The following is a 15,364-nucleotide window of genomic DNA, read 5'->3' on the forward strand; positions in this document are numbered from 1 at the left end:
TCTACAATGTGTAATATACATCTCTTTTTCATCATAAGAGAGCAGGATACACTACCCATCCTCCACTAGGCCTTCTCAGGAAGTGCTTAAAGTATCTGTTTCTGCTTTCTTGACAGACTATGGTATGGATTCCATATACCACAATAACTTCTGTAACAACATGCAAGATATCTACAGAGGAGAAGGTGTACATTAAATTTAAGGGACAGATTTACAAGCCCCTTGCGCCACCGTTGCGTCACTTTTAACATAGGAAAAGTGACACAAAAGTGGCGCAAGGGGCTTGTAAATCTGCCCCTAAGTCTCTACATTGGAACCTACATGTAGGTACTTAAATAAAAAAAATTAAAAACCAACAATTAAAGGGGCAGATTTACAAGCCCCTTGCGCCACCTTTGCGTCACGTTTAACATGAGAAAAGTGACGCAAAAGTGGCGCAAGTGGCTTGTAAATCTGCCCCTTAGTCTCTACATTGATACCTACATGTAAGTACTTAAATAAAAAAAAAACAACAAAAAGATTTTTTTTTAAAAACAGCTACATTTTTTAAAAATTGTCATTCTTTTTTCCCCATGGTATGCTCCCCGGTACACTCCCCGGTGCGCTCCCCAGTGCGCGTACCGGGCGCTCCCCCCGCGAAAATAAAAAAAATAAAAACATTTTTTGCCCCGCGGGCCCTTTTTTGGCCCCCACATCAAACCTAGGGGGTCAGGGGGGGGTCTACTCTGCCCCCTTATGGTCATTTCCCCCTTTGTTTTTGCCACCTCTTGTGTCTCGATTTTACCGAGACACAAGATGGCGGCCGCTCCGGACTGTTTCGAATGTTTACAGACACCCGAGAGCCAATCAGCTTTCCGTACGCAAGTCGCGTAGCGCGGCCGGTGCGCTCCCCGGTGCGTGTACCGGGCACGCCTATAGATATATATATTTTATTTAACCTAAATTACTTAAAAACCACTGGAGCACATATCTTGAGACATAGCAAAGGCACATCGGGCTACCAGTCCCTACAATTTTGCCAAGTTTGGTGGAAATCCATTCAGCCGTTTGGGCTAAAAGTGAGTTTGACCGCCCTATGGAAATTAACATGGAGAAAACACGTTTTGGGACCCCCCTTTTATCTCGGCCCCCGCTTGACGAATCCCCCCCACATTTTCAGGGAAGGAGCGGAGCGGGCCACGTACTTTGAGAAATTTGCGAAGATTCGTCCACCGGCGCCAAAGTTATTCCCAATAGAATGTTGCGGATTTCCTATAGAAAGTAGATCCTAACTATAACTACCTACTGGCGACCGCCAGTAGGTAATATATATATATATAATATTCTGGTTATTTTTAATGTTCAATTAAAAAGTCTATATTATTGTTATCTATGCTTTGGGTTTCACATTTTTTACATTTAGATAGTTTTATTTAACAATATTTTTGATTCAATATATTTTTTATGATAAGTATATAGTTGTAGATATTATGGCTGTCAATATTACAGTAACACAATTATTCAAATTGGCGACCCAATTCGACTAATAGGAGGAGAAGACTACATTGCAGAAACAGTCGTAAATAAGGCTCTAACACTTTTGATCCAGAAACTAACCCAAACTTATGAATTAAGTAAGTGCAAGGGTACTCTAAGTTTAGCAGTCTAGTGTTCCAGCCTTTCTATTTTTCCACTGGCCCAATTCCCCCGTTTACCATGCCTAAATCCTGACATTCCTCTGACTTACTAAAGTTAATCTGCTTCCTATAGTCGACCACATGCCTGAGGCCAGCCCACCTAAATCTGCTTGCCATTTACCACAAGAATTATATTTGTTTTTGAAGCAGATCCCTTCACTGTCAGGGTTCATCCCTCTCAGACACCACCTTAGCCTCCAACTGAAATGTATTAATGACAGAATACCCACTTGTTCCACTCCATATATGGATTCTAGACTATGAAACTTGTTTAGAATGTATCTGTTTAATCCTCTGTATCTTTTTCAATACACTTGTCAATCATTTCATACTGTGAGTGCACTGAAGCATTCTTCCTGTGATGTCAAAGCTATTTAAAAACACAATTTAAAAAAGTTGTATATTACTTGTGGTGCTGTTAGCCATAAAAGCTCTAGTTACCTTCAGGGATTCTTCGTCAGATTTAAGTCACAAAGTCCTGCAAGACTAAAATGCCGAATAACCCAGGATTTTTCAGACTCTTTATTGGAGTCACCGTATTTGGATTTATTAACCTGGGTTCAACAGAGTGAGTGACTGATCAGACACTTCCAAAGCAACCACATCACAGCGATCCCACCAGGGTCATTAGTCCCAAGTTTCAGATTCACATTTGTGAGGAAAAGCAGTACGCTTACCTGATTACCGGGATGGCCAGGTGCTCTGCCTTCGTCTCCAAAGGGTCAGTGTTATAATTGACTTATGTATTTACTTGCTCTAGCTGTGTCTTTCCTGTTGCTCAGCTAGTACGAGTGTTAGAATGCCTGATGACCTCATGGAATGTTTGGGTGACTGGCTTGAGTGTAGAGTGTCAGTTGATGGCAGGCAGGCTGAGCGACAGGGCGGTCGCTCCTGGTGAGGTTTTATTCCATCTACTTTACTTACACTAATAAACTTAACCTGGAACTAAACTTTAAATAAATACAACCTATTTTATACACCAGACTCGGAGGACTTTTAATTACCACATTTGGCGATGATTTAAAGAACCGCCAGCGTGAAGGAAAGAGTCTGTGTTTAAAGGAGCTAAGGAACTACTGGAACTGCTAAAGGGACTGGAACATATAGATTGAAACTACAAAGGAAAAGGAAACGTGAAGCAAACGCTCTGCTCAGCCCCACCAGTGTCCCTCATCAACAGGACAGCCTGCACCCCAAGGCTTTTGGCTTTCTACTACATTGCTGCCATCCTACTTGGAGGGGTTACTTTTGAAAATTGTCAGCAGTAACTGGTGCTTGGGAAGTGGCACCAGCGACGTGTGTTGAAGGAAACCGGCACTCATGTGAAGACTTACACTTAAAATAACAACAGGTTGGTAGGCAGCTTAGCAAGTTGTCTGAAGTTTACCAACTTTATGGGGAGGAGACCGGCTACATTCTGCTTATTCATAAAGCTAAGTTTTTTAGATCCTTAAAATGTGAAGCTAACAGCCATTGCCGAGAACTAGCACTTTGTTTGGGTAGCGATCGGTAGTGAATGGATTACTTTGCGATGCATCGTGACAGTATAACCTTACGGTCTTTTCTTCAATTTGTGAGGAAATTGGCATTTGCTGAGGCTGATTGATTGAGTACACGAGGATACCGATTTGTGTGTTCCTTGGCACTACAGAGGAAAAGGGAGCGGCGTGCTGTTGGGAATATTGGCACCGCAATTGCACTTTTGTGGGAGTCTACCAGTGCAGTATTTTTTTTTTTTTTACAATAACTGTGAGTATTTTATTTTTTTTGATTCGCGCTGTTGTGGCAGATTAACTGTAGCGCTTACTTTTTAAAACTATGCGTGAGCTGAGTGTAGTGTTATGTACTCGTGCTAGTCTATTGTACTCGTGCTATTAGCTCGAGAATGTGGGTCGCATGCTCGCATGCTGGGGAATGTATACATGTGTTCTTTTGAATGTGGGGAGCCTTCAGAAGCCAGGTGTCCGTTGTGGTTCTTCAGTTACTACTTGGACTCCTGGCTGATGAGGCGCTCCTCCTGTGTTGGAAACCTATATGGAATAAACCTGTCTTCAGATGAAAACGTTGTCCTGGATTCAACAGTAGCTCTTACCTGGGAATCAATACCCGGCCACCAATAATGAGCTTTGATTCTCATACAAGTCTTGGTCACACCAAGGTGACCCTCATGAGCTAACTTGACAATAGTGTTTCTTAACCCACTGGGAGGAACGAATTTATCGCCTCTCAACAAAACTCCATCCTTGACTGAAAGTTCCTCTGCCACCTGTGCAAAATTCCTTAAATCCCCAGATAGATTTCTAACCTCTGGCCAAACATTAGCAGAAAACTTCAAAGCTTGGGACAAAATACCATCCTTTTCACTAGCCTCCTTCCAATCATTTTCAGACACAACCGAATTCCATTCCTCAACAGCGTCCACCACTGACACACACTCCACGTCTTCCTCCACCATGTCATCCTCATCATCTTTGTCCATCAACATCCTGGACAAGCAATCTGCTCTGAAGTTTTTCCCCCCAGCAATGTCAAGTCAAGTCAAGTCAGATAATTTATATAGCGCACTACATACCCAGAGGGTCTCAAGGCGCTTAGGAAGGGGAGGAGGATTACTTGTCGAATATCCACGTTTTAAGTTGCTTTCTGAATGCTAGGTGGTTCTGGGTAAGGCGAAGGTCAGCGGGGAGTGAGTTCCATGTTTTGGCAGCCAGGTATGAGAAGGATCTGCCTCCCATGGTGGTCTTATTGATGCGAGGTACAGTGGCGAGGGCTTGGCTGGAAGAACGTAGTTGGCGGGGGGGGGGTGTAGAAGGACAGTCGTGAGTTGAGGCATTCTGGTCCGATGTCGTAGAGTGATTTGTGTGCGTGGGTTAGCAGTCGGAAAGTGATTCTCTTATTGACGGGTAGCCAGTGGAGGTTTTTGAGGTGACCAGAGATATGTTCGTTGCGCGGGATGTCTAATATGATCCTGGCTGAGGCGTTTTGGATTCGTTGGAGTTTCTTCTGGAGTTTGACGGTAGTACCTGCGTAGAGGGTGTTTCCGTAGTCCAGTCGGCTCGTGACCAGAGCATGGGTGACTGTTTTTCTGGTTTCGGTGGGGATCCAGCGAAATGTTTTTTTGAGCATGCGAAGAACGTTGAAGCAGGATGAGGAGACGGCGCTGACTTGTCTGTTCATTGAGAGTGAAGAATCCAGGATGACGCCTAGGTTCCGTGCGTGGTCTGTCGGGATGGGTGCTTTTCCAAGGGCTTCCGGCCACCAAGAGTCGTCCCATGCAGAGGGGGATGTACCTAGGATGAGGACTTCTGTTTTGTCTGAGTTCAGTTTCAGACGGCTTTGTTTCATCCATTCGGCAACTTCTTTCATTCCTTCGTGTAGGTTAGTTTTGGCGGTGCTGGGGTCATTGGTGAGAGAAAGGATTAGTTGAGTGTCATCCGCGTAAGAGATGATGTTGAGGTTGTGTTGGCGGGCGATGGCCGCGAGGGGGCTCATGTATACGTTGAAGAGGGTGGGGCTGAGTGAGGATCCTTGTGGTACTCCACAGATGTGCCTTAACTCAAAGTTGAATTCCTGAAGTTTAGAGACCAGTCTAGTCAGCCTAGGAGAAAGACTATTAGTACCAGAAACTTTGCTAAAAATAAATGAAAGGGGTTTATGATCAGATAGAATCACAAACTTGCGGCCCCAGATGTACATCTTAAACTTTTGAGCCGCCCACACACAGGCCAACGCCTCCCTCTCAATTGTGCTGTAGTGTTTTTCAAAATCTTTCAAAGATCTAGAGGCAAAGGCTACAGTGTGTTCTTTGCCCTCTACCTGTTGACATAACACAGCTCCAAGGCCTTTCATACTTGCATCTACCGCAATAATGCACATGGAATCGTCCCTGAATGCCTGAAGGGAACGTGCAGAAACAATCAAATCCTTGACTTTAGCAAAAGTCTCATCTAAATCTTTGGTCCAAACAAACCTCTGACCTTTTTTAAGGAGTAAACGCAGCGGTTCCACCACCTGAGCATAACCTTCCACGAACCTGGCATAGTACTCTGCCAGTCCCAAAAATGAACGCAGAGCATCTTTATCACTTGGAGGTTTAGCTTCCATCAGAGCCCTAACCACAGAAAATTTAGGTCTAATGCCAGATTCAGAAATTGAATGACCCAAGTACTCCAATTCGGACACACCAAACTTGCATTTGTCCTCTCTGACAGTCATACCCTTACTTCCCAGAATGGACAAAACTTTTCTCAATAGGATATTATGTTCATCCATCGTCTTTGCAAAAATCAAAATGTCATCCAAATATGCTTGTACCCCCACCAGATCCCCAAACAAAGAGTCCATTAACCTTTGAAAAACGCTGGCCGCTGAAGCTAGCCCAAATGGAAGTCTCAGAAACTTAAAAGCTCCGAATGGTGTAACAAAGGTTGTTAACTCTTGCGAATCTTTAGACAAGGGAATCTGATGGTAAGCGGACTTTAAGTCCAACAATGAAAACCATTTAGCTCCACCTAGATTCGCCAACAGCTCTTGAATTTTAGGAAGGGGATGACAGTCAATTTTAAGGTTTTTATTGAGACCCCTGAGGTCCGCACATAGCCTGATCTCATTATTTTTCTTGCGTGCTACGACGATGGGCGCAACCCATTGTGAAGATTCTGAAGGTTCTATAATTTTGTCTTTAACCAAATCCTCAAGCATCTTTTTAAGTTCAGTCCTGACGCTAAGAGGAACAGGGCGAACCTTATGAAAAACAGGAGATGCTCCCGAAATAAGTCTAATCTTGCACAGGTGGCAGAGGAACTTTCAGTCAAGGATGGAGTTTTGTTGAGAGGTGATAAATTTGTTCCTCCCAGTGGGTTAAGAAACACTATTGTCAAGTTAGCCCATGAGGGTCACCTTGGTGTGACCAAGACTTGTATGAGAATCAAAGCTCATTATTGGTGGCCGGGTATTGATTCCCAGGTAAGAGCTACTGTTGACAATTGTGAGGAATGTTTGTTGTCTGATAAACATTGGAAGACTCATCAGACTCCATTACAACCTTCTCAATTTCCGGGGATGGCTTGGGAGAAGGTTGCTTTAGATTTCTCCGGTCCGTATAAAGTACTTCCTTAAGGGAAGAGATACCTTATTTTAGCAATTGATTATTTCTCGAAGTGGATGTATTATAGATTTGTAGAGGCTCCGGATTCAGATAATACTATCTCTTTTCTGGAAAGATTGTTTCTATTGGAAGGAGCCCCTCGAGTCTTAGTGACCGACAATGGGACCCACTTTGTCTCAGACAAAATGTGTAAATTTTTGAAAGCCCACGATGTAAAGCAACTGAAGGTGGCTCTTTATTCGCCCTCTTCCAATGGACTGGTAGAGCGTGGTAATAAGGTTTTGAAAGAAGGAATTCAAACGGCTCTAGCCTCTGGTGTGGATGTTTTTAAGTTTTTGGAAAAGAAAATTTGGAATTATAATGTCTCTCCTCATTGTACGACTCAAGTGTCCCCTTTTCAATTGTTGCGAGGTAGGGAACTACATTCTCCCTTGTTTCCTGCTTGGTTAAGGAAGGTGGAGGGCAACCAATTTTCTTCAACTAGGGATAACATTGACTTTACGGTTAAACAGAAGCAGGCAGTAATGAAAGAGAATTTTGACAGAGTAAAGAGCGTGAAAGACGTACAAATGTTTGTGGGGGATTGGGTTATGATCAAAAAACCCTATAAAGTTGCGAAAGGTTTGTCTATGTTTCCAAGTCCAGTTCAAATTGTTAAGGTCAGCAAGAATGCTGTTTTTCTGGGGGACAAAGGCTGGTGGAATGTGAGACAATTGGCAAAGTTGACTGCGGACCAAGCAGCCCTAATTTCTAGGAGGAAAAATGTATCTACTCAGGAGGGATGTGATTGGTCGCATTGGTTACAACCAAATGTGGTTCAATCAAATGTTGGTTTAGTTCCTACTTCACTTACTTCCTCAAAAGATTCCTCTCCTGCGCAAGGTTCTGCAGTTACCCCTGCAATTCCATCTTGTAGTCGCAGTGGTCGTATCAGAAAACCCCCTGCGAGATTTAACGAATTTATTGCATTTTAATTTTGTTCTTTTTTTAATCTCTTTTTTCTTTGTGCTTTGTATAAGGGGGAAGGTGATGTAGTGTTATGTACTCGTGCTAGTCTATTGTACTCGTGCTATTAGCTCGAGAATGTGGGTCGCATGCTCGCATGCTGGGGAATGTATACATGTGTTCTTTTGAATGTGGGGAGCCTTCAGAAGCCAGGTGTCCGTTGTGGTTCTTCAGTTACTACTTGGACTCCTGGCTGATGAGGCGCTCCTCCTGTGTTGGAAACCTATATGGAATAAACCTGTCTTCAGATGAAAACGTTGTCCTGGATTCATTTGGATAACCTGTCAATTTTACACTGAGTGATGCGCATGAAACTTACGAGCTGTGTCGGCCGCGAGGAGCATTTCCGTGGCCTTTCTGACGTCGTTGGAGGTTTGGCTACTTCTACGCCGCTCAGTGACGTTGTTCTAACACCGGCGTGCCGAGAACCTCCCGGTGCAGCCTGCGCTGCGTGCTGCCATGTTGAGATTGGAGTTTCAGACCTGCCTGGTTTCCCGTTTCGCCAACCACGCATCGTTTTCGAAAATCTGATGTGAACTGGGTGTTTGTTTCGTCTGCTGTCTCTCACGGAGGTATTTCAGCGATGGGAGTTCCCGGATCATTTTCCTTTGTGGGGAGTAGATTGAGAGCATGACGCATGGAACTGAACTTGTCTGAAGACTGTAGAAAAAACTGAATGCTAACTTGAGAGATTGTACTATGGTTGCTCTTCCTTGAAACTTCTGCGATGCACGGACGGATGTGCCTCTTCTCAGGAATAAGGTATGGGATTGTGGAGGTCATGTGCTCGCTTCACTTGGCATTGGATTTGTGTTATCTTCCCAGCACCGGGGGATCGTATGTCATTAACAAGAGCTTCACGTCAGGTGAAAACTTCGGGTGAGAAACCGCTCACCGGAGCATGCGACTTTCACTTCATTATTGTTATGTTTGTCATTTTCTCACCACTAAATTGCTGTCTAATACAGGATGTATAATGAGTATAGTACCCTGTAGTGTTAAATTAGTTAGGATGTTTTGGGTGGTTAGTGTCACTGTACGGTCTGATTGGGTGGTGAGTATCCAATTACTAAGTTGTGGGGTGATAAGTTGTTTGAGTGGTGAATATCTGTGGGCTAGTGAGTGCACTAGGTCTGTTGTCAATGTTATTTTGAGCTTGTGTGTGGCGTGTGCTTCAGTTTCTGTTCAAGAGTGTTGCATAAGGTTGTGGCAGCTAAGTACCCCAATTATTTTCCTAGGCTGGTGAGTACCCTTTTGCAGTGAGGTGTGGGAGTTAAGTACCTCAATTTCTGTTCCTAGGGTGGTGAGTACCCCTCTGTGGTGAGGTTGTGGGAGCTCAGTGACCCAGTTATGTTCCACAGGGTGGTGTGTACCCTGTTCCGTGTTTGTGGTGGGGCGATGAGTGCCCCAATTTTTTTTCCCAGTTCTGTTTCACCGCTCTTTGCGGTTGTTGTGTTGTGGTTTTTCCCCAAGGGAGGGGGATGGGGCTATTCTCAATATCGTTATATTTGAGAATGCAATGTAAATATTTTCCTTTGTCATGTAAATGTTTTACTTTCAGAATGCATTGTCTATATTGATGTTCATGTTTCTTTCCTTGAGTTCTGTATTGTTGTTTCCCTAAGGAAGGGGGATATGTTATAATTGACTTATGTATTTACTTGCTCTAGCTGTGTCTTCCCTGTTGCTCAGGTAGTATGAGTGTTAGAATGCCTGATGACCTCATGGAATGTTTGGGTGCCTGGCTTGAGAGTGGAGTGTCAGTTGATGGCAGGCAGGCTGAGTGACAGGGAGGTCACTCCTGGTGGGGTTTTATTCCATCTACTTTACTTACTCTAATGAACTTAACCTGGAACTAAGATTTAAATAAATACAACCTATTTTATACACCTGGCTCCAAGGACTTGTAATTACCAAAGTCAGACATCCTGAAAAAGGTGACACAAGTTAATTAGAAGGGAGGAAACCAGGAAGTAAGGTAGAGGTCAGGGTAAAGTAGGAAGAAAAATAGCAGAAGGACAGGGAAGAGGAAGGAGGATAAATAAAGAAGAAAGACTCTGTTACCCGCATTACAAAAACCAGGAAGAGGCCAATGACACAGAGACAGGAGGAAGAGGACAACTACGCATCAGAGACTTACCTGAGAATATCTGAGGAAAGCAAGAAAGCAGAGCAGTCCCAATGAGGTGAGAAGGTTGGAAGGTACTCTTCAACACTGGAACAGGAGGCGCTCCTATAGCTCAGCAGACAGGCTGGTGGCCTGTAATAAGCAGTTTCGCACTAGACAGGAGCACTCTGGCCCTTCCCAGAAGACCTGCTGCCCCTGCCACAAACCCACATGCCCATGGCCTAGTCAGGTGAGTGACGAGAAGTAGGTGAGGGTGTTGTAACCTCAGTTTTTCTTTGGTTCTTTCCCGCTTGTATCCCCTCTCAGTCAGGTTAATGGAACAATCCTCCTATTGTCAAATCACCCTTAATGTTCTATTTATTCCTAACTAGAATTGTGATAGTATTTAATAAAGTTAGTTGAAGACCCTGACCTTGTGAGGGTTTTACTTTATAACACTGACGGCGCGATATTCGAGCTATGTGGGGACTACAAACCGTAGCAGGTCGGCAGTCCTGCTGTTTCGTTCACTGGCACCCCGGATGTACCGCCACCTCATCCTCGAGCCAGGCGTGGCCTGAGGCTATACATTTTTTTTGGGAGGAGACAACTTGAGGTCTTTCCGGCCGAACTGTTACTGTGAGTGGGCGTGAGTGAATTGTGGGGTGAGCAAGCACAATACCTGCAGCCTTCAGGTCATAAGGCAGGACGCCACAAACACATCAGTGGTCCAGCAGGACCTGTAAGAGCTTCAGACCTGGTAGTGGTAGTGGTCACTGTGTGTTACCACACCATATCACCATACAGCAGATAATTTCAGTGAAGGCTGACGGAGGAGTTGTAGGCGGATAATTATTGAGGTAAACTTGCATGGCAGCTGCCGCTTATATTGTGGGTAAAATGAACAAGGACAATTGAAGTGGACAGGTCTAAAATTATAGAAAGAGTTACATCGCACCAGAGCAAATACAAATGTAGTTAGGATGTATTGAACCATGTGAAAAAACATACATTTTGCGTTGGGGATTGGGTCAGTGTGGACTTACCAAAACAGAGATGGGTAGGATGTAGTAGGTTTTCTTCTCTTATGAGAGTTATCCATGTTGGAAGAAATGTGGTGAGATTGAAAAATGGGCAGATGTGGGGTGTAGACAACATCGTTTTACATGCCCCAAGTAGTTCCAAAATCAAAGCAGATGGTGATCAGTTCTCATGGATTGGAAAAGGAGGAAAAGAAAGTAACCATCCTAGAGTACCGAGGGTATGTTCTGCCCTAAGTGGCAGAGAGATATTGCTTTGACCTGAATTTCCTGTCCATCTGTTGAACTTGAATGCAAAATGTTATCTTTATATTTTAGCAAATTATGTATATGGTTAACGTATACTCTTTTCTTCTCCTTATATGAGGAGACAAGTTGTAACCTCAATTCTTCTTTGGTTTCTTTGCTCTGGAATTTGTGAGGGTTTTACTTTATAGCAGAGGGGGTTTAAGGGAGGAAAGGGTGTAACATGAACATCACCCACAAACAAAAGGGAGCAAGTTTAAATCCCAAGATCACTGAAGGAAAAGTTGTCTGAAAGGAATTTGTCATAATAATACAGGAGATTCTGTAATCCCTTTGTAAACAGCAGCCTCTAATTTCTTTAAAATCGGCGATTTGTGACGCACCCAGTCACTGATTATACAGAAAAGACGTCAGAACTTCACTATTATAATTTATTACAGTTAAATTTTGATGTCACAATGCCGGCCGCCAGAGCTATCAGCCAACGTGGAAGGCATGTCAAGTCACGTAGCAGCTGTTTAAAGCAACAAAAATGAAACAATGCTTTTCTTTCTTCTGCTCTGTTCCAATAGCGTACAATGAGAAGCAGAGAGAACATGTTTATGTTTTGCACGCTTAAGAGAAAGGCTAGAATCTTTCTGCATGTTGCTACACATTCTGAGTTACTGGTGCATTTGTTTTTAAAGAAACTAACTTGAATGGAACTGTTTGCAACAAATATCTAAAAGGTTTTTGATGTGTTTAATCTTACACTAAAGTTTTTATTTGTATCTTCATATTTTCAAACATGCTCGCTCTTTCATATGAAACGGCTATGCACCAAGGTTTTAAGTGGTTTGTGGAGAAGGTGAGGGTGTGACCATGTATTTATTATATGGGATAAAATACCCCCTGGCGTACATGATAAGGATATTGCTAGTCACCTCGGAGTTCCATAACCTTATAAAGAAACTCGGCCTTCGCCTTCGTTCCTCTACATCATGGGTACTCACAAACTTTCTCTTAGGGGCCAAATTTACAGTTTGGTTTGTGTCCGAGGGCCGCATCGGTGGGGGCGGGGTCAGTGGTTGAGGGGCGGGGCTAGAGCAACAACATAAAACTGACCATGAGGTTGATCACAGGTCCCTGCAGCGGACGCCTTCGTCCACTGAGCCGTCCCGGCATACACACATATCTCTCTCTCTTTCTCTCTCGGTCTCCCTCCCTCTCTATAGCTCTCTCTCCATCTCTCTAGCTCTCTCCCCCTCTCTCCTGTCTTCCTCTGTCTCACTCTGACTGTCTCACTCCCTCTCTCTCACTCCCACTCTCTCCCTCCCTCTCTGTCTCCCTCCCTCTCTGTCTCCCTCCCTCTCCGTCTCCCTCCCTCTCCGTCTCCCTCCCTCTCCGTCTCCCTCCCTCTCACTCTCTGTCTCACTCCCTTTCCCTCCCTCTCCCTCCATTTCCCTTCCTTTCCCTCCCTCTCCCTCCCTCCCTCTCACTCCCTCTCCATCTCACTCCCTCTCCCTTCCTCTCCATCTCCCTCCCTTTCCCTCCCTCTCCCTCCCTCTCCCTCCCTCTCAGTCTCCTCCCCTTCACTCCATCTCGTCTCCCTCCCTTTCCCTTCCTCTCACTCCCTCTCCGTCTCCCTCCCTTTCCCTCCCTTTCCCTCCATCTCACTCCCCATCAGTCTCCCTCCCTTTCCCTCCATCTCACTCCCCATCAGTCTCCCTCCCGTTCCCTCCCTCTCCCTCTCTATCTCCACCTCACTCCCTCTCCCTCCCCGTCCGTCTTACTCCCTCTCCGTCTCTCTCACTCACTCCCTCCTTCTCCCTCTCACTCCCTCGCACTCCCTCCCACTCCCTCCCACTCCCTCCCTCTCACTCCCTCCCTCTCACTCCCTCCCTCTCCCTCCCTCCCTCTCCCTCCCTCCCTCTCACTCCCTCCCACTCCCTCCCTCTCACTCCCTCCTTCTCCCTCCCACTCCCTCCCTCCCTCCCTCTCACTGCCTCCCTCTCACTCCCTCCCACCCACTCCCTCCCACCACTCCTTCCCACCCACTCCCTCTACCTCACTCCCTCTACCTCACTCACTCCCACTCACTCACTCCCTCTCACTCCCTCCCTCCCTCTCACTCCCTCCCTCTCACTCCCTCCCACCCACTCCCTCCCACCCACACGCTCCCACCCACTCCCTCTACCTCACTCCCTCCCACCGACTCCCTCCCTCTCACTCACTCCCTCCCTCTCACTCACTCCCTCCCTCTCACTCACTCCCTCCCTCTCACTCCCTCCCTCTCACGCCCTCCCTCTCACTCACTCACTCCCTCCCACCCACTCCCTCCCACCCACTCCCTCTACCTCACTCCCTCCCACCCACTCCGTCCCACCCACTCCCTCCCTCTCACTCCCTCCCTCTCACTCCCTCCCTCTCACTCCCTCCCTCTCACTCACTCACTCCCTCCCTCTCACTCACTCCCCCTCACTCACTCCCTCTCACTCACTCACTCACTCACTCTCACTCACTCACTCTCACTCACTCCCTCTCACTCACTCCCTCTCACTCCCTCCCTCTCTCACTCCCTCCCTCTCTCTCACTCCCTCCCTCTCTCTCACTCCCTCCCTCCCTCCCTCTCTCTCTCTCTCTCCCTCCCTCCCTCTCACTCACTCACTCCCTCTCACTCACTCACTCCCTCCCTCTTACTCCCTCACTCACTCCCTCCCTCTTACTCCCTCCCTCTCACTCCCTCCCTGTCACTCCCTCCCTCTCACTCCCTCCCTCCCTCTCACTCACTCCCTCTCACTCACTCCCTCTCACTCACTCACTCACTCACTCACTCACTCACTCACTCCCTCTCACTCCCTCCCTCACTCACTCACTCACTCCCTCTCACTCACTCACTCACTCACTCCCGCTCACTCACTCCCTCTCACTCACTCACTCATCCCTCTCACTCACTCACTCTCACTCACTCACTCTCACTCACTCACTCTCACTCACTCCCTCCCTCCCTCTCACTCCCTCCCTCTCTCTCACTCCCTCCCTCCCTCCCTCTCTCTCTCTCCCTCCCTCCCTCTCACTCACTCACTCCCTCTCACTCACTCACTCCCTCCCTCTCACTCCCTCCCTCTCACTCCCTCCCTCCCTCCCCCTCCCTCCCTCCCTCTCTCTCTCTCCCTCCCTCCCTCTCACTCACTCACTCCCTCTCACTCACTCACTCACTCCCTCTCACTCCCTCCCTCTCACTCCCTCCCTCTCACTCCCTCCCTCTCACTCCCTCCCTCTCACTCACTCCCTCTCACTCACTCCCTCTCACTCACTCACTCACTCCCTCTCACTCACTCACTCTCTCTCACACTCACTCCCTCTCACTCCGTCTCCGTCCCCCTCCCCCCTCCCTTTCCCTCCCACTCCCTCGGTCATCTCACCCTGCCTGTGTCGCGCACACACTCACAGCCGCACCCGAGCTCTTAACACGTCTTTAAAAGACCATTTGCATGTTAATGTGGCCTTTGTATTTCACCTCTTTTTAGGCCCCTGCAGCTTTTCTCTGGCCATTGCTAGGATCGCCCGGTCATCAGCTCCCACAGAGCAGCAGTCTCTCGCGCTGCTGCAGACACTCAAAAAACAAACAAACCGTAAAACACAGATATGATGTCTCGGGGGTCCGCGGGCCGCCAGGAAAGGCTTGCCGGGCCGCCACAGGCCCGCGGGCCGTACTATGAGTACCCCTGCTCTACATGGTTATGGAACTCCTCGGTGGCTTGCACTATTCTTATATGGTACGGCAGGGAGTACTTTACCCCTTATATAAAAGTGGTTGCCTGGTTTAAGGGGAAAGACCCCACAAGTGAATATATTATTTTTTCTAGTTCCATGGATATATCTTTTTTTCTTATCCTTCTACTGCCTTCCAAAGAAGTACGTACAATATTGTGGAAACAGGGAGAGAGAAAAGTAACCCAAAGACAGAAAAGAGATGGGTTTGGGTTTTAGCATGGTGGTTTAGAGAAATGGCTATAGGGAGGAGGGGGCAGAGAAAATGGAAAGGGAAGTTAAAAAAGGGGAAAGAAGAGGGAACTGATCAAAACTCCTACTTACCTGATCTGCGTGCTAGCCTTACAAGTGACACCATTTGAGTAGACAGAGTGGGGACAGCCAAAAGATACAGCTACTACTAAAGAGACGAATGAAGGAAAGAACATAT

Source organism: Lissotriton vulgaris, chromosome 5 (genome assembly GCF_964263255.1).
Source record: "Lissotriton vulgaris chromosome 5, aLisVul1.2, whole genome shotgun sequence".
NCBI classification, from domain to species: Eukaryota; Metazoa; Chordata; class Amphibia; order Caudata; family Salamandridae; genus Lissotriton; species Lissotriton vulgaris.